Source organism: Abramis brama (genome assembly GCF_963993115.1).
Source record: "Abramis brama genome assembly, chromosome: 6".
Classification (NCBI taxonomy): Eukaryota; Metazoa; Chordata; class Actinopteri; order Cypriniformes; family Leuciscidae; genus Abramis; species Abramis brama.
Window position 1 is genome coordinate 15,432,840 of NC_139968.1, and position 20,341 is coordinate 15,453,180.

At 38.4% G+C, this 20,341-nt stretch overlaps 1 protein-coding gene and 1 long non-coding RNA gene across 3 annotated transcripts in view; one reads left to right on the forward strand and one right to left on the reverse strand.

The window, feature by feature from the left end:
- Nucleotides 1–20,341, reverse strand: part of LOC311084428 (CD276 antigen homolog) — a 77,745-nt gene that overhangs the window by 15,519 nt on the left and 41,885 nt on the right. The window lies entirely within an intron of this gene.
- Nucleotides 7,587–8,951, forward strand: LOC311085439. Of its 2 annotated transcripts, none has more exons than XR_014606827.1 (3): nt 7,587–7,984; nt 8,487–8,542; nt 8,819–8,951. It is a non-coding gene; the product is annotated as an uncharacterized lncRNA (long non-coding RNA). The 2 variants fall into 2 exon arrangements; XR_014606828.1 differs by lacking the exon at nt 8,819–8,951 and adding an exon at nt 8,671–8,806.

The following is a 20,341-nucleotide window of genomic DNA, read 5'->3' on the forward strand; positions in this document are numbered from 1 at the left end:
AAGAGTTCCCTCGTCTGATGACCAAAGGCATGGTAGGTATAGGGAAATATGATCTTGAATATGAGGATGCATTGTTTAAAACGCTTTATTAGTGTGCTACATTGAATTGGTTTTAAAAATGTGTTTTCCATTTTATAGATTGCACAGAACTTTCTTGTGCTGCATTGGGATGCTGCATCAAAGTTGTTTGAAACTTGGCTACCCATCTATGCTGAGAAGATCCTGTACCTGGTAAGACAGGAGGGGAAGCTGACATTGCCCCTGGATGGATTAACACCAGGTAATATATTCTTGTCAGTAGATCTTGTAAATGCAGAGTTTTTAGGGGTCTTACGTGGGTGGGCAGCAGTAGCAGCTGGGGGGTTTAGCATTCCTCTTTCCAACATTTTTGAAGGTTTTTGACCAAAAACTTTTCACATCATTTTGGCCAGAATAGTGAATAGTGACTTAGTGAATAGAGAATAGTGAGTGATATCATCATAGGAATAGTTAAATAAATCCGTCAGCCTCTTTATGCTAATTGGGTACAAAAAAGGCCAAGTTTTCACAGCAGAGTCAACACAGCGGTACCGGTGTAACTAATAACATTAACCAGTCCCTCCAGAAAAACGCAGAGTTTTTTTGTGATTGTTGCGGGCAAAAATCCTTGATTATGTGGCACATTTTCTTAAAAAATGCGATGGAATATGCAGGATATTTATGCGATGATATTGCGGGAATTGTGAAATCAAAGGTATGCCATTCCACATCGTATTGACACCTATGTCTTACAGATGGTTTTGGGGAACTCGCCCTGAGGCAGCTGCCAGCCTTGCTTCCACCTACAACTTGGAGAGTTGGCCATGGCCGCGGTGCGAAAGTGGTTTGCCACACCATTCAGGAATGCAGCTTGGCCTTCATCGACCATAAGCCTGTAAGTCCTCAAGCACATCTAAAGGGGGAAACTTTATTCATTTTATCAACATATCTGAGCTCAAGACTGTGCACGCACGCATGCATATCCAGGTTTGTTTTACTATACTTTTGGGGACAGGCATCAAATATAGCCTGACAGTATTCGGAAAAAAAGCTGTTCTATAAGCTTAAGTTGGTCACTATCAAAGCATCCTGGGCTTCTAGAACACCTCAGCAGTGCCACAGGCTGGTGACCTCTGTACCACACCACACTGATGCAGTAATTTGTTCTAAAACAGGCACCAACAAAGTATTGAGTGCAGAAATTAACATATTTATCAGAAAGTTGACACTTTTGTATTTTAACCCATTTGGACCTGACTCTATGAGGTTGACTCTAAAGAAGTCTTCTAAATCTACAAAGCATTTGCGGCCCATCTATCTGACCACCTAACCCCGCTGCCCATCGGCCAGATAGGATAGTCAGATAGGTGGGCCGCACGCATTTTCTGAGCATGTTTATTGTAATGATATATCAATCAATTTATGGCTTTTTAGGTCAATTGAGGTCTGAATCATTTTTTAAATTGTTTTCTGTAATGTGAGCTATATGTTCTAAGACATAAAGGGACACTCCACCCATTTGCACTAAGCTTTGCATTGTTAGAAACCCAGTCATACTATTGAATGGTCGTGCAACACTCTCATTTTCCCCTGAGACGGGAGAAATCCGTTATTTACTTCTTACACTTCCTCCCACAATGACGCAAAAATCGTCATTTTGCGTCATTGTCGGAGGAAGTGTAAGAGGGGGGGATTTCTGTTGAGACTACAGACACTCGTTCCTCATCTTTCCCAGGGGGCGGGACCCGCTCACGCTACAGACCTATTACAGATCAGTGGGTGGGACTTTACTCTCTGAAACTGAAAGCAATATCCTCCATCTTGTTTGAAGCTAAGCTAACAGGCGCTGTGGAGACAGATGTACAGTTATGACAATAGCGGAGGAGAGTACTCAATATGATATAGAAGAAGATGATTTCGGAAGTCTGATGTTTGAATCAGGTGTTTGTGGCTACCTTTACAAGCCGCATTATAGCGAAGAGCAGCCGAGGCAGAAGACCTGCCTGCCGCGGACGAGGAGCCCAGACTGGCTCGAGTTAGGGCGGACTGGTGGCGCCGGTGATCTCACTATGCAACTCATAGACTGTAAGATGCAACTACGAACACAGAGATAGAGTCCGTCTGCGGCAAAGAACTCAACATAATCCATCACTCAGAACTAAAGATATTCCTCATGGAGTTCTAACACAAAAAAATATCACAGACGCACAGACTCACGTAGCCAATCAAGGTAGCTTAGACTTGGCCTTTTTACTCGTATCTTCATGAAAATTATATCGATCATGAAAAATGGCACATTGTTATTTACAGCAGGAGCTCACGATTAAAAAGAGCCCAAACTCAATATATTCCATCAATCAGATCTAAAGATATTTCTCATGGCGTTCTAACACAGAAAATACCACAGACGCACCTAGCCAAGTATATACTCATGAAGCACTCGCGTTTGGTTTTCGCTCATAACTTCACGAAGCATGCACAGTTCGTAGAAAACTGTACATCATTATTTTCAGCAGACTATCACTATTAAAAAGAGCCCAAACTCAGCATAATCCATCACTCAGATCTAAAGATATTCCTAATTGAGTTGTAACACACAAACCCCCACATGCGCTCACAGAGCCTTGAATATAGTTGTAGCCTAGCACTTTTGTCGCGTTTTAACTCATGACTCAATGAAGCATGCATAAATTGTGGAAAATGGCACATCATTATTTACATGAGATTGTTAAGATTAAAAAGAGCCCAAACTCACCATAATCCATCACTCAGATGTAAAGATATTCCTCATGGACTTCTAACACATGTCTCTCCCATTCACTTTCAATGGCCAATTGAAACAGTGGCCCTCAATGGCCCAGTGGAACAACACAAGTGTAACTCTGTGCTATTTTGTACAAAATAAAAGTTTTTCAAAACAAAATTCCTGGTGAAAAATTAAAGTACACTAGTGTGATCATCAGTGCCAATTTTCTTCAGATTTTATTTTATTTTTCCAAAATTATTTAAAAAATAATGGTTTTTTTTACTCAAAAATTGAGATGCCTTCTCTCAAATAAATGAGGCCTACAATTAACCAGATGCAAATAGAAATATAAAACCAGTCCTAATTGAAAGAGAACAAGTGGACAAAAAGATTGAATCCAATATTGGGTGATAATATTGCATAATGATTGATTTATAAGCTATTTATTGTAGTCCGGTCATTTTTGACCGGGAACACCACAAGAGTAACAATGTGCCATTTTGTACAAAATAAAAGTTTTTCAAAACAAAATTCCTGGTGAAATATTAAAGTAGACTAGTGTGATCAACAGTGGCAATTTTCTTCAGAATTTATTTAAAATTTCCAAAATTATTCAAAAATAATGTTTTTTTTACTCAAAAAATGAGATGCCTACTCTCAAATAAATGAGGCCTACGATTAATCAGATGCAAATAGAAATATAAAACCAGTCCTAATTGAAAGAGAACAAGTTGACAAAAAGATTGAATCCAATATTGGGTGATAATATAGCATAACAACTGATTTATAAGCTATTTTTTGTAGTCCGGTCATTTTTGACCGGGAACACCACAAGAGTGACAAGGTGACAAAACTCCCCCTAAAAAATTAAGAAAATTGTCACAAAACATTTCAGAAGTAGTTATACCATTTGTGAATAAGTCACTAAGTTTCAGTACAAAGCGATAACATTAACTAGTATTTTCGGGAAAAAGAAAATCTTCTCCGGGTCAAAATGACCCGAACACCACATGAGGGTTAATTCATCTGTTGGGTTAAAAATGACCAACCCATCTTGCTGGGTCAAATTAACTACTGTTGGTCTGGTGCAATATTGATCCAGCGGTTGGGTTATAAAACAACCCAAGTTGGGTTATTTTTAACCCATCATTTTTAAGAGTGTAGAACTCATTTGATGAGAAACCCTGCAGCATTAAATGATCCGAGCTGACCGAGCTGACCTTGCGAAACGCAATCATCTTAACGGGCACATAAGCGCTGATCCTAATCCGAAATGTTTGCTGCGCCCGACCCTGAAACGGCCTGGCTGCCAGCTTAATCTGCTATGAAAATCATTTCATGTGTCTTTGCCTGGACCAGGGTCACAGCTCTCTTGCGTGTTTATCTTTTTTATTGAACACAGCGTTCACTGTCATCCATCTGACAGGCAGCTAACGGACGGTTTGATTCCACCTGTGATCCTAGAATTACACTGTTACCAAACAATCATTTACTGAATATAAAAGATGACAGTTTTATGTGCATCCTAACATGACAGTAACTCAAATCATGAAAAAAAGAGTTTTTCTGTGCACACAATGAAAGTCAATGGGGTCCAAAGTTGCTTTGTTTGGACCCCTTTGACTTTCATTGTATGGGCAAAAACAGTTTTTTTTATTATTTTATGTTCAGCAGGTTTTGGTGAATTACCCTCAACAAGAATATTCAATGTCCAAATTGTAAAAATTCAGGTAAATAATTACATAAAAAGCCTTAATGACAAAAAGCTATAGTGTTTACTTATTTTTATGGCATAATAATGACTTTTTGTCTCATAAATTTGACTTGTCCAAATTTTGATTTTGTATTTTGATTATGATTGTCAAAATTATGATACAAAATCATACTTATGACATGTCAGAATTATGAGAAAATGTTTGACTTAATGCTTTTTTTCTGAATTTCAACTTTTTCTCAATTTTGATTTATCTCATAATTATGGCATGTTATATTTTTGACTTTTTATGTCATAATTTACAAAAGCATTTTCTTTTTTTTATTATGTGGCAGAAATGGGCTTGCATAGATCTGACATGACCAGTCAGGCATGAAATAATAACCATAAAAAAAAATCATAATCATAAATTTTCTTTTTAAAGATTAATCTCCAGTTCCATCACATGTAATATAGGCCTAGCCTAATTGTGTGGATATTTCTCTTCATCCGAGGCAAGCTGTACTGTTTTTGACAGTTAACCCATGCCATTTGAGGATATTTCTTGTCTTTGCAAAATCGCACTTGTCATTTGTCAAATTTTTGGCGTTTTGCATATGGAATATGCTCCAGGGCATAGTGAGACATTAGTTCACTGGTGAGGTCAAGGAAATCATACAGTATGATGCATTCCTGTGCTTTTAAATGCATTTCAGAACTGACCAGTGTATAGGAGTTACTCTTCAACTACAGGCACTTATGTCCCAGGGGTTGAATTTTTAAGAGATTTCCAAGTCTTTTTGTTATATGAAGGTCATTTCAAAAACAATATTTCTCATGCCTTTTTTGCTATTTGTAAAAAATACAAAAAAATCATATACTTAATAAAATAAATAAATACCTTTATGCTCACTAAGGCTGTACTTAATTGATAAAAAAATAGTAAAAACAGTAATATTGTGAAATACGCTTTTAAATAACTGTTCTATTGTAATATATTTTAAAATGTAATTTATTCCTAATCAAAGCGTAATTTTCAGCATCTTTAGTCCAGTCTTCAGTGTCTTTGATCCTTCAGAAATCATTATATTATGCTGATTTGCTGCTCAAGAAATATTTATTATAAACATGATTTCCATCATGACCAACCATTTTGCCCTTAATAATTTTTTATTATTATTATTTAGTGAACAGTTTCAGTGAATAGCATGAGATGTTGTTGAGATGAAATATGAGACCTAATATGTGAATAAAATAGATAAAATCAAAGTAAATATTGCATGTGAATAGAACATTTTTAGTCACACACATACATATATATATATATATATATATATATATATATATATATATATATATATATATATATATATAATATATATGGCCAAAGTCGAAGAAACACATGCTAATCCAGGGATTACTTTCAGTTCTTCCACATGATAAGCGGCTGAAATCAAATCTGCTGTACACAATGTTGATGTGGTATTTGGAACAAACTCTCTAAGCTCTTGGCTTAACATGCATCAGGGGCCAAATCCCGAGTGGCTGCAGTAAAGGACCTCTAAAATATAAAACTAAGCCATAGCCGGTGAAGAGTGTCCTCATATTTCATCAATTTTAGATTTATAAAGTCGAAAATTGACGTCCCCCCTGGCACCCAGCAGTCTCAGAGCAAGTCTGTGGGCTGTGTGGAGTTTCATCATCCTGACAGAACCTGACACCTCGGCTGTGCACTAGACCACTAGTCTCTTTGCTTCCTCCCTGGGTGAGCAATTACACGTGAATTCTAGCCCTGGTGTCATTTCTTATGGCTTTCATATCCTTCCCCTCATCACAAGGAATGGCTAGAGTCAGACCTTCTTCAGTCTAATTAACAAGCTCATTCCTGTCATTCAGGACATGTTCAGGTCCTCATCAAACTCATCCTCATCATACAGTTTCTAAAGATCATAATCATGTTACTTAAAGTTATATATATATATATATATATATATATATATACACACTCACCTAAAGGATTATTAGGAACACCATACTAATACTGTGTTTGACCCCCTTTCGCCTTCAGAACTGCCTTAATTCTACGTGGCATTGATTCAACAAGGTGCTGAAAGCATTCTTTAGAAATGTTGGCCCATATTGATAGGATAGCATCTTGCAGTTGATGGAGATTTGTGGGATGCACATCCAGGGCACGAAGCTCCCGTTCCACCACATCCCAAAGATGCTCTATTGGGTTGAGATCTGGGGCCCTATCTTGCACCCAGCGCAATTGACTTTGTACACCGACGCATGTATCATTCCTATTTTGCACCCGCGCAAAGCGGACTTTTCCCTCCACAGAAGCACGTCGCTAAACTAGGGAATGAACTTGCGCTCCCTGGGCGGTTCAGCGCAAAAAAGTAGGCGTGTTCCGGCGCAAACGTTCCTTCATGCTATTTTGCAGGTTTAGAAAACAATTGCGCCACTAACCAGGAAAAAATAGTTTAAAGTCAGTGGCGGGTTGCGCATGTTATTCATATGCTATTTTAAGGGCGCATGCTTGGCCATAATCAATGTAGCGTGTGCACAACGCGCATACACTTTGATTCTCACATCTACACAGAAGCAGCAGTTTTCATTTTTGCAAATCATACATTATTACGATAGATAGATAGATAGATAGATAGATAGATAGATAGATAATTTATTATAAAAGCATACATCTAGCTTACACATTTACCCAAATTATAATACGCCTTTTTAACCGAAGTTAATTTGGGTGGGTTTCTCCATCCCCAACGTCCCTGACGAGAGCGTTGCTCTCCTCGGCTGTGAACCGCTCCTGGCGCGCCCCTGGCAAATCCGCCGTTATAATAGGAATCCACTTTAGAACAAGCGCGTCTGCTCTTATAGGGAATGTGAGATGACGCTCTGATTGGTTTATTTCACGTTACGCCCAAACCACACCTATGAATAATGAAGCTACTTCAGACCAACCCATTTTAGATTTGCGCCTGGCGGAAGAGTCATTTATCCCGCCGGGAAAATAGCAACAGCGCCAAGACCCGCCCACAAAGTTACTTGCGCTTTGACACTTGCGTTTCAGATCGTTAAAATAGGGCCCCTGGTGACTGTGGAGGCCATTTTAGTACAGTGAACTCATTTCCTGCGTTCCAAACCGCATACTTCCCTACTATTTAGTATGGGAAAAAGAGTAGGCGAGCGAAAAAGTATGTACGAATCCAAAAGAGTAGGCGAGAATTACCTGGGTGACGTACTAATTATCGCGAGATTCGGACTTAAGTGCGTTCGAATATGCCTACTTTCCTACTATATAGTAGGCGAAAACAGTACGTGAAGGAAGCAGTACGTTCGAAACATCAGTATTCATAAAAGAGTAGGCGAGAAGTTCCCGGATGGCTTACTGCTTCCGGCCAGATTTTCGAGTGCTCGACCGATGGATACTCTTCTATCCCAGGAGGCCACGCGAGAGGATACGTCATTATCAAACATCGCAGAGATCAGCGACGCGGGTGCTTTCAAATGTGAGTAAACACGGTTCCTTTTGTTAAAATTGCATGTGTTGAACTACTGTAGAGTAAACTGTTGAATTGTTGAAGGTGTAAAGACGTTACACAGTATAGTATAGTTGTGATTTTGCTGTAAAAACACGTTTTATTATGTATAACGTTAGCTAACAGGGGAGCTCCAGTAAAGACACGTAAGTTACGTGTCTAAAGTAGATTTACATAAGCCATATACATCTTAAAGACGCTTATTTTAAATGTCTATTTACATCTGACAGGAAAATCTTGAAATATCACAACATGAAATAGACATCTGAGTGATGAATGTGTGCTATTATGTAGAACAAATCTATAAAGTAACTAACGTTAAACATAAGTTATCTATTTTATTTGTCCATTAGTAGTTGATAAATTGAGGAACATTTATGTTGGATAAAAAGTTAAAACAACCTCAACATGTAAATGTAGTGTTGAGTTCATAAATCACAGAGGTAACGTGGATCTTGTCTGGATGTTACAGGGTCAGATGAACAGATGTGTGTTTATCTGGTGGAGAGTGGCTCATGAAGGCTTTGAGTGAGTATACTACAGAAATGAATAACAACTATTTAAATCTTAAGTTGTAGTTTATTTTAATTATTGTAATTTCAAACAGAGCTATTACAGCACCTTTCTGATTCTTGATTTCTGTGCATTTGCTGCAGATCTTTTGTGGTGGAGCAGAACCTGCAAGGAAAGATGATGGCGGCATTTGTGGAAAAAAACCGTTTTTGTCTTCTAAATAATACTGAAATCAAATGACATTGTGCGGTTAAAATGACTGCTTTTGTGTTATGTTTGTGCATTTTGTAGGATCTGAAATGTCAGCAGGCTGGTGTGAGCACTGAGGATGAGGAGCCCAGAGCTGAATCCTGGAAACGGTGCCATGGATGAGACCCTCCATCACTCCACCTGCCCTTACGAGACCCTCCATCACTCCACCTGCTCTTATTGCCTCAGATTGTGAAGCACAACACATCACGCAACAACCTCCGACACGAGGGAACGGCTCACCTCGGGCGGTCAGCTGAGTCATCAGAATAAAGCCGCAGAATGGGAGCCGCTGTGTTGAGATGGCAGAAGGATGTGGGGTTCAGCGCCTGTAGCCTACATACATGATTGTAGTTTGAATAAAGCTTTGTTTCATGTGTTGACTTATGCATTTGTTTATTGTGTGATGGTGACTTTCATTCATTCTTTTACTAATTTATTAATATTTCTCGTTGTCAGTAAATAAAATATAATTATTTAATTAATGTTTTATTTAATTGTTTGAAAGAAAATGTAGATATGTTCATTATATACACATCTAGAGTGTATTAAATCATGCATAGCTATGTCATATGATATACATTACATTTTGTTTGTTTTATTGAAATTAAGTATTGGTCAGCATTTATCTTTTTTATTATTTTATGTTTTGGGGTGGGATAGCAATGCAATTCATTCTGGGGTAATATTAATTTTTAATATTAATGATACTTACATTTTTCAAGTACAAAATCAACAGTTTTCTCCAAAGGCGAATCTTCGCACAGCTGCCCTTTGTGCAGACATTACAAACGCTGAGGAAAACCATTCTAGGTAGGGCTGTCGAGTTACTGATGTTATGAGGTATATATATATATATATATATATATATATATATTATGGGTTTGCATACATATATGAGATTTTTTACACAGGATAAAGAACCTACAAGGTTGCATATCTTAATATATATTCTTAAATAATTCATTATAATACATTTAAAAAAAAAGCTTTTTTTGTTTTGTTATTTATAGGCCTGAGGGATGAAACGAGAGTTAAATTCAACAAGAAAAAGAGGAATACATAAAGCAGTGAGCCACTTTGGCTTGTGGATGAAAATGTTTGGATATTAAATAAAATAAAATTAACAACATATTCAAGAGATGACAATTTTGGGATTTCGTAATAAAAATAAATAATATCGTTAAGGATAAGACGGTGGGTCACATTAGTAGGGTTAAATATAAGAACTTAAATCAACCCTAAATGTATTCACAAAATAAATGGGCAGCAGTTTCTTCAAAAAGACCACAAAATGAGCAAGTTTAATCAATATCAAGATATTTACAGATAGATGAATTAAACGTGTCCGTTCGAATCTTTTAAGTTGTTGCGCGTGTGATAACGCGTCGTAGGTCACATGATAACGTAAACATGGCAGATGTCCGGTTCGCATTCATACTCAACGAGATCTGGCTATAAAGTACCTACTCTTTTAGGGCTCGTTAAGTAAGTACTTGAAATTAAGTACCTACTCATTGAGTATGCGGTTTGGAACGCAGCCATTGTCATGTTCAAGAAACCAATTTGAAATGATTCAAGATTTGTGACATGGTGCATTATCCTGCTGGAAGTAGCCATCAGAGGATGGGTACATGGTGGTCATAAAGGGATGGACATGGTCAGAAACAATGCTCAGGTAGGCCGTGGCATTTAAACGATGCCCAATTGGCACTAAGGGGCCTAAAGTGTGCCAAGAAAACATCCCCCACACCATTACACCACCAGCCTGCACAGTGGTAACAAGGCATGATGGATCTCATTCTGTTTACGCCAAATTCTGACTCTACCATCTGAATGTCTCAACAGAAATCGAGACTCATCAGACCAGGCAACATTTTTCCAGTCTTCAACTGTCCAATTTTGGTGAGCTCGTGCAAATTGTAGTCTCTTTTTCCTATTTGTAGTGGAGATGAGTGGTACCCGGTGGGGTCTTCTGCTGTTGTAGCCCATCCGCCTCAAGGTTGTGCGTGTTGTGGCTTCACAAATGCTTTGCTGCAAACCTCGGTTGTAACGAGTGGTTATTTCAGTCAAAGTTGCTCTTCTATCAGCTTGAATCAGTCGGCCCATTCTCCTCTGACCTCTAGCATCAACAAGGCATTTTCGCCCACAGGACTGCTGCATACTGGATGTTTTTCCCTTTTCACACCATTCTTTGTAAACCCTAGAAATGGTTGTGCGTGAAAATCCCAGTAACTGAGCAGATTGTGAAATACTCAGACCGGCCCGTCTGGCACCAACAACCATGCCACGCTCAAAATTGCTTAAATCACCTTTCTTTCCCATTCTGACATTCAGTTTGGAGTTCAGGAGATTGTCTTGACCAGGACCACACCCCTAAATGCATTGAAGCAACTGCCATGTGATTGGTTGATTAGATAATTGCATTAATGAGAAATTGAACAGGTGTTCCTAATAATCCTTTAGGTGAGTGTATATATATGTACATGTTACTTAATACTTGATATACATATAAACGTACAATATCAAACAGTTGAACCAAATTGGAAAATTCTGTAATTTACTCACCTTCATGTCGTTTCAAATCTTCTTTAAATGAACATAGAGGTGAATTTTAAATATTTAATATAATCTTTATCTTAAATATAATATTTAATATAATATATAGGCCTATTTAGCTTATAATATAGCCATGTGATTATAAGTGTACTAACTGAAAATTGCAATTTAAGTCATAGAAACATTAACTACAAAATGAAAGAACAATGTAAAACAGAGCTATTCAAATACATTTGCAGGGGGGCCAAACTAGGAAATTCCAAAATTTGTGAGGGCCGGACGGACAAATTGATATCAGCTAAAGGAAATTAAAATATCTATATACTAAGGTACATAATATATGAAATAAAATAAGGTACATTATTCTTTTGGTTTCCTTTATTATTTCAACACATTCAACTTGTATTGATTAGGCCTACAACAGTGCAAAACTGCAAACTTAGACATATATACACAGCTTTTACCCTTAAAACAGTAAACATAAGTAATAGCTTTTATATATATATATATATATATATATATATATATATATATATATATATATCAAACAATCAAAATAAAGCTGTCATAAGTGCAAAACTGCAACTGCAGTTTCAAGTATCAAATCTTATTTGGGGAAATAACAACATTCAAATATCCCTGAAGTATATCTTTCAGACAGTGAGTACACAAACATTTCAAGTGTACAGTAAGTACAAATCTGCTAACTATGTGCTGTAAACATACTCTTGATGAAAAAACACACTCTTTTCCTCATTTAGTTTACCTTATTTATCAGTGAGAGTATGTGACTCAGTGGGAGAAGTGACAACGCTTTTTTTCCCCATTTTAACATAATCTGGCTCATATGTGGTAAGTGCAATTCTCAGGCACTGGGATAACTTCTCATTGCTCAGGCAGCAACGTGCTTTTGTTTTGATTGCATTCATATGAGAAAAGCTAGACTCGCATGTGTAGGTGGATCCAAACATCGTCAGTATCAGCACAGACACTTTCTTAATTGTGGGGTATTTAGCCTGGCTAATATGGTTACACCAAAAGTTGATTGGACCTTCAGACTGCAAGTGCAGTTTCAAAGCAAGTGAAGACTGGATATCAATCATTTCTAGCTGAAGAGCACTCTCATCAATGTTAGGCATGAGCTCTTTAACTTTTGCAATGAAGTTTGAGTCATGGTTTATTGAGAATGGATCGCGAGTAAACTGCATAACCTCCACCATTGGGAGACTAAAGCCCTGAAATCTGTCACTGAAGTTTTCAGTCAGCTTTGTCATGAATTCAATCATAGTTGGCATGACTTGTGCCCCTGACGTACTGCTCAAAAATGTACGAAGGTGTGTAAAGTGCATCAACTTGTTTGTGGTTAGGTCAGACACAGATACATTCATCTTTGTTTTGAAAGCACACAATCTCTCAAACAAATCCGCAATACATTTCTCTCGCCCCTGTAACTCTGAATTTAGTGAGTTTAAGTGTCCAAAAATGTCACAGAGGAAATTAACTTGTGTCATGAACTGTTCATCAAGCATGTGCTCCAAGAAATGAGCCGCTCGTTTGTGTTTACATGTGCGAAGGAAAGAAATAATCTCACTGCGGAGATCACAAAAACGATCCAAAACTTTTCCTTTACTGAGCCACCTGACATCGCAATGAGCCAGTAAGTCAGCGTGCTCAGCAGAAGTCTCATCAAGCAACAGACGAAAAAGACGATGCTGAAGGCTTGAAGTTGAGCGGATGAAGTTGACAATGCTTGTGACCTGGTCCATAGTGTTTTTTAATTCACCGCTGAGCTTCGCGCACAAGACAGACTCGTGAATAATGCAGTGTAAAAACTGCATTTGAGGTGCCACAGCTGACAGTCTGGCTGCTAGTCCTTGCACTCTTCCGAGCATAGCTGGTGCTCCATCCGTTACTAGCAAGCAAACCTTTTGTAAATCCAGTTTATGTTCACTGAAAAACGCGACAACATTTTGAAACAGCACCTCACCTGTCGTATGTCCCTCCAGTGGAATGAGTCCCAGAAGCTCCTCACGAAAGCGAACTCCATCGTAAAATCTCACATAAACGCATAGATATATGTATATATCTATGACATAAACGCACATCTGGGCCACATCAGTTGTGTCTGTCGATTCGTCAATAGCAATAGACATCAGCTCCGTTTTTTGGATGTTTTCCAGTAGTTTATCAAATACATCCTTTGCTAGTAGATCCACTCGACGAAGAGCTGAGGTGTCTGACAGTGGTACTTTTTTAATAGATGAGGACACGTGGTCTTTCATTTTTTGGTCAACAATCATTTCGTCAACAACCGCCAGCATGCAGTCTTTAATAGTCTCTGACTCAGTGAAGGGCCTCTTTTTTCTCGTGAGTATCCACGCCACTCGTAGAGAGGCAATGAAAGCTCTCTCTTGTTCGGTACAAAACCCGCCAATTGCACGCTGACTTTGTTCAAAAGAAGTTACCAGTCTGTCTATTTTACGTTGTCTCTTCACTGAGCCCTCTTGGTATTGCGCAGAAAAAGACAAATGTTTTGTAGTAAAATGTCTCTTCACATCATATTCTTTGGCCACAGCCACTGATTCGTTGCACAGTAAACACACAGGTCTATTGGTCCCTCGCTTGCTTGCCGCAGTTGGCACAGTAAATAAGTACTTCTCCGTCCATTCACTCTGAAACTTACGATTTTCTCTGTCAACTGCGGTTTGGCTTGGACAACGCCATGTTAGATGCATGTGTCATAGGCAGCGTGAGAACATCGAATCAGCGAGAATGAGTGTTTGTCACCATGGAGACGACCTGCTCCGCTCTAGAATCGCCTGCAGGGTTGCCAGGTGCCATCAAGGTTTTCCAGCCCAAAACCTCGTCAAAAACCGCGAGAATGCACAAAAAACCACCCAATTTTTTTTTGTCTTGTTTCTCATTTAAACACAAGCTTTAAAATTACCCATTTTTCAACTTAGCCTATACGATTTTAGAAACAATATTTAATCAAATGAACGTAAAAGTAGGCTACACTGACATATCAATGAGTCTGTTTATTGCATAGACAGTATGGTTTATTGTCACTAAAATTCGCTTGGAACAAAAGCATTCAGTAGGCTATAAAAACATAGATATATGGACATAAAAATAACCCACTTTAACATTTCAATTATTTCAAATAGCAACATAAAACATGCATATTCATTAAGGCTGGGAGAAATCGATTCACCTAGTGTCGCGATTTTTTTATATAATATTTTACGATTTTAAAATCGATTTTTTTTTTTATTACAGAATATTACCGATATTAATTCAAATTAAACTGCTTTATTTTTGCCCTTGCTTATAGATAAGGTTGACAGAAGTTAGCCACTTTCGTTTTTCAACAGAGGATGAAATGTTTCGTTACAGAGCTGCACGATGTATCTATAAAAGAATGATCTCGATTCAAACACTCACGCGATCTTCTTCCATTTTGCCTGTCTATTAAACCTTTGACAAAATCATATTGCAACAATCAAATCTGTGTTGGCGCAGCTGCTGACCCGGAGAGAGTAATCATGAGACTGCAGTGATAGTCAGCTAGATAACTTTGAAAACCCCGCGATCTAGTGTTAGCTGAGGCCTGAGGGGCGAACGTCAGTTTAGGGGGCACGTCAGCCAGAGCTGTAGTGTGTGTGTGTGTGTGTGTGTGTGTGAGTGAGTGAGTGAGAGAGACTGCTGTCTGCTGAACATTGGGTCACAGGAAGAAGGATCTGAAGTGCCGGTGTTTCGGCAACAAAAACTAGCCAAACTGATCTGAAACCAGCCCAATTTCTATCCACCCGCCCAAACCCATTTTTGCCCGCAAAACAGATTGCAAAACCGCCCAACTGGGCGGTAACCCACCCAATCTGGCAACCCTGATCGCCTGTACTCTAGTCTGTGCGCCGCAGCAGATTCGTAGATTTATTTTTTTTTTTATCTGCTGCGGGCCAGAATAAATTTCAATCGGGCCAAACTTGCCCCCGGGCCGCTATTTGAATAGGCCTGGTCTAGGATTTAAACCTGAGCATGCACATTCTTTATGTACTATTTTGTGAATGATTTGGCCGTATTAAAGAACTATTAAATGCTAACTCTAATCGTATCTTATTATCGGTTACCATGGTAATTTTAGTTAAAATCTATTGGCTAATGTTTTATTGTACTTAAGACACAGAATAGATGAAGTTATTGTTTTAAAAACGAACGCTTGGTGACAGCACCTCAGTGTACTTCAGGCTAATAGAGCAGTTTTACATTGGCGCGTCATTCATTGGCTTTTTCATATTTCCATTAGGATCGGTGGATCCGCTCAAACTCTGAATTTTACGCAAATTATGACAATCATTTACTGTATTAAAGGAAGACATCGGACAAACCTGAATGCAAGCAGCTGATTTTCAATTTTAAAGCACGACCGTTTGTTTGTTATTGATTTTTTTAAAATTTGTTCTCCAATGCTTGCATTTTTTGGCACAAAGTGCAAATAAAATGTTTAATGGCAAACTAATTTTCCTTGTTGTTTACCTGTTAATAAAATTTGAGGGCCAGCCAGGGCCTATGGTTCTGAATAGGCCTATGTTATAGTTTTTAAAGGTTCCTGTTTTCTAATAGGCTGTCAGCCGGTTAACATTTAGGCCTATGACTATCTGTGACTGACATCAGGTATTAAAAATCAAATTATTTATTTATCCACCCCAGCATTGCGTGTTCATGTTATAATCTGCGTGTATGGGATAAAAATAGTTTCAAATATTAATATAGCCATAGCCTAACTATAAAAAAAAAATCACTGCTGTAAATCTGTGCAATATAGCCTTCTTCAAAAATGTATTAAAATACCCAGCAGAGAAGTGATATGAACATTTATTACTTAAATACGCTATTGAGCACATAAATAATAATATTTGCTATAGATCGATAGCCTGGCTAACGTCAGACCAAGTCTCATTCGAGACTTGGTCTGGGAACCACGCGTTCATTTTCTCGTATTTGAGGCGTGGTTTACGAATGCCCAGAGCCGTTTATTGGGCGCTATGAATGTCTATCAAATGCGCCTGTACGTAGCTCATAGCCAATCGCTTCAATTATACCAGATGACGTATGTAGAGCGACAGAAATTCGACGAGGAAGAAGATGTTGGGTCAGAGATTTATTTGTACACGATGCCGTTCAACGAATATTGCCGTTTGTGCAAGATAAACATGAGGGTAGAAGGTAACTTCGCGTCTGATGCCATGTTGAATCCATAGATATAAACAAACTGCTTCGGTGTCATCATCGTCTTGCTGCTCCCTCCCCGTTCTGTGATTGGTTCCCTTTTTCAGGGGAAAATATGGTCCATGGTGTCCAGACTGCCTAGTAGCGTGAATAAAATCGTGCTGCGAGCAAGGCAGCATGGGGAAACCCAGGCTAATAGATCGACATAATATCTGTTTTAATTAATATATATATATATTATTATTATTTTATTTTTTTACTCTTCAGCACTGCAGGGTTTTTAATTGTACGGAAAAAAAAGAAAAAAAACAATGACCAGGGGTCTCATTTATAAAGCGTGCGTACGCACAAAACGGGGCTGGAAACATACGTACGCCAGTTCCCACGCAAAGGTTGTGATCTATAAAAAACAAACTTGACGGGAGAATGTGCGCACCTTTAAGCAAACTTTGAGCCGTGCGTACGCACATTCTGGAGACAAAGGGAATTGGCGACACCGATGGTGAGCTGGAGTTAAGTGTCTTTTTGGTCACTTTTAGACAGAAAATCTAAAGAAAATTTAACATATACAGAAAGATAATACAAATATAATTTCACTCACCAAGCCTGTCACTTGAAGCAAATATCCATCCCTTCTTAAATGTCCGCGCCAGCGAGCGCGTTGGGCCGTTTAGTGAAACTGACGCAAATAACAGTTTAAATAAATAAAATAATGATTTAAACTATGTTTTACTTCTGATATAAACATTTAGATTAAATATGCCATTCAAATTAATGGAGTTAAGCACTTAAACATGAAATCATTACTGAGAAGTTACAACATTTTTATATTCAAATTCAGTCAATAGAGATATTTGTTGTGGATGCGATGTTTTTGAACACTTTTCCTCTGGCATGCTGTGTTTTAATGTTTTAACCACAGAGATAACTGCTTATCATGATAACACCAGATTGTCTGAGAAAATAGTTTCGTGCAAATAATGCCCAAGGCCTATCTATCTTGTGGTGGAATTTTTGCCTTAAGCCTAACTACCTGGGTCTCGTCTACTGGCGACGTCCCCACTCGGATAGCTTATTCCCTAAACTAGCTACCTGGGTCTCGTCTACTGGCGACGTCCCCACTCGGATAGCTGATATCTGAGTCTCGTCTCCTGGCGACGTCCTCACTTGGATATCTTACCTAGTCTAACTTGTTTTCTCTAAACTAACTTCCTTCCTAAACTAGCTTCCTGCGCAGGAATAAATCGACAAACAGACCTGCAAATGTCCTTTAAATGCTTTAATCACGGCCAGGAGATCTTCCCGAGCAGTTCTCAGGGAATCTCTCCCAAGAAGCAAGGCCGGAGGATCTCAGACAAATTCCATTGAGAATCCCACCGTAAAACACATATACCACAGTTTTTATAGTATGAGGTATGGCATAAATTTCAGGCTGCATTACATAATTTCCCCACTATTTGATTGGTTCTTTATATGCAAACCCCTCTGTTACTAGGTAAAGCAAACTCTGATCTTGTGATTACTTATCATAAGGTTTTAATGATGACTTCATTTGTTCTAACAGACTGTCTAGTTTAACTTCCCATAACTATGTTATTTTTACCCATAGACACATACTCAAAGTCACAAGTTTTTCCCCAAAGAGTTTTGACACATTAAAAGCGAATGTTATTCCTGCAAGAAAAACAAATGTTAGTTGATTAATTAACGTTGATTAATTAAAATCCACCACAATCTGTTTCCATTAAAAATATAAATCAATTAAAAATACAATTCGGCCAGTGGAAAAGATTGAGAAAAACTTTCTCTGAAATGTATTTTACACTATTTGATTTATGTATTCAAAAACAAGGCAACGATAGGCAACTACTTGATTTTTATTAATGTAATGTGTCTTGTACCGTTAAACGTTATCACGTGGATGCATAATCATATGCAAATGATATGCAGATAAGGATCTGCATAGTAAAACTAGGCGTTGTCAGCTCCATATATGGTTATTTCGGGGAGGAGACGCATGTGCGCACAATCTTCCACTGACTGGGATTTATAAAGTGAATTCTGCGCAGGTTCTGGCGTACGAATGGTTTTATAAATCTGAATATTTTTTTGCGTACGCCATTTTTGGCTTTCGGGCGCACGTACACTTTTAGTAAGGTTCCTATGCACAGTTTTATAAATGAGACCCCAGGGCTTGTATTATTTGGTAGCCTATTATTGTCTTATTTGCCACGCATAGTTTAAAATAAAATAAAACACTTTCGGAACTATGTCTTACCCGAGTTAAAATCCAGAGTTTGTTTTTATTCACCGATCCTAATGGAAAAATGAAGAAGCATAAATGAATGATGTAAAATTACGGAGCCCTACATGACATTCAGAAAATAGTGTCTACTATCAGCCTAGGCTATCTCTCCTTGCAATGCTAGTAGGCTAATTTAATGCAGTCTTGCTCATTGCTCACTTAAAGTGGCACTGACTTATCTGCTGGGTAAATTAATAAATATAATATAGCTAAATCTCAAACATTGTACAATTTATATCAGCAACATATTTATTTATTTATATCTCCCAGCCCTGAACTGCTCAATATTAAAGCTTCTATAGGCCTATATGACTTTTTGTAAAGCTGCTTTAAAACAATGTGAATTGAGCATATGAATAATTTTGACTTGACTTCACTTAATATAGACCTGATTCGTCTGATTTGGACTCAAATTGGTATGGCAATATTGCTTGCGAGCAAAAAACGCTCGCGAGCACCCTTCTGAGGCCTAAAATGACAAATGGGGCACCCTACGGTCTCACGGACTTAGCGGACACGCGCACGTCGCAGTCATTGTAAGTCCACAAGACCGAAAGTGCATATGAAGTGTGCCATTTGGGACAGGGCCATCATGACATTTCTAAACACACACACCCATGCAGAGTCAGCTGGCGTTGGTGTTGACGCTTTTAGCCAATCAGCGATCAGCAAGCAGGCGAGATAAGTTGTAGCTGTATATTCAAGTGATCGCTAATGCCAAAGTGACATACTATACAGTAAGTTGTATCTACAGTAAAGAGTGAGATAGTGAGCAACTCTAAAAACGTACACATGTGGTGGGTGATGACTTGATGGTGACTATAACTCTGAGAGGAGAGCACAGTTGAGTGACTTGAACTGAAATCGAATATGGGACGACTCCTGTCCATGGTCATGTGCACACTAGCCTAACCAGACATCTGCAACTTTTACTTGGGTTGTGTACTTCCGAGGGTTAAAGTCATCGGTTAATTTCTTGATTGCCGTTTTGACAGTGTCCACCTGGACATTTTAGTCATATTTGCTAATTCTCCTTAATTATTGCCCTGTTTTGATCTGTTTTCCTGGAAAAATTGCTTTATTAGCCCTGAAAGGCTAAAGCCCTGAAAGGGCGAAGGCCCTATTGCTTCCGTAAGGATTTTTATTTTATTTTATTTTTTTATTTTTATTTTTCTGCCTTTTTGCCACTTTTGGGGCCCTTAACATGCTCAAAAACTCTTGCAAATTTTGCACACACTTCAGAACCTGCGGCCATCAGGGCCGGACTGAAGCTGGTACCCGGGCGTGGCAGGGGGGCTCGACAGCGCCCCCTGGAATGGTGTCCGAAAACTTGGTCCATAAATCAACCACGCTTGCATGTAATAATATGAAACTCAGTACACATATAGATCTCATCGGGCCGAACAATTTTCGTGCTCTAAGTTTTACACCAGCCCAACAGGAAGTCGGTTATTATATGTTGTTTGGAAAAC